Here is a 462-nt window from a genome sequence, read left to right as displayed (position 1 = left end):
AAGATCAAGAGAAAACCTAACTCATGGCCGACTCAGCCATTTATTGTTATAGGGTAATGCCCTTTGGACTGAAGAATGCTCGGGCAATGTATCAGAGGCTGGTGAACAAGGTCTTTGCCAAATTAATTGGAAAAATAGTAGAAGCATATGTGAATGATATGTTGGTTAAGAGCAAATTAGTGAATGATCATATTTCTAATCTTGAATAAGTGTTTGCTACATTACGGAGGTACAACATGAAGCTCGACCCTGTAAAATGCGCATTTGGAGTTACATCTGGAAAGTTCTTGGGTTTTATTATCATGCATAGAGAATGGAGGCAAACCCTAATAAACTTGGGTTTTATTATCATGCATAGAGAATGGAGGCAAACCCCAATAAAAACCAAGCTTTATATATATATATATATATGGAGCCCCCGAAGTGCAAAAGAGACATTCAGAAGTTGACAGGTCGCATAGT

Source organism: Olea europaea, unplaced genomic scaffold (genome assembly GCF_002742605.1).
Source record: "Olea europaea var. sylvestris unplaced genomic scaffold, O_europaea_v1 scaffold1814, whole genome shotgun sequence".
Lineage (NCBI taxonomy): Eukaryota > Viridiplantae > Streptophyta > Magnoliopsida > Lamiales > Oleaceae > Olea > Olea europaea.
The sequence above is the reverse complement of the archived record's forward strand: the minus strand, read 5'-3'. Positions refer to the sequence as shown.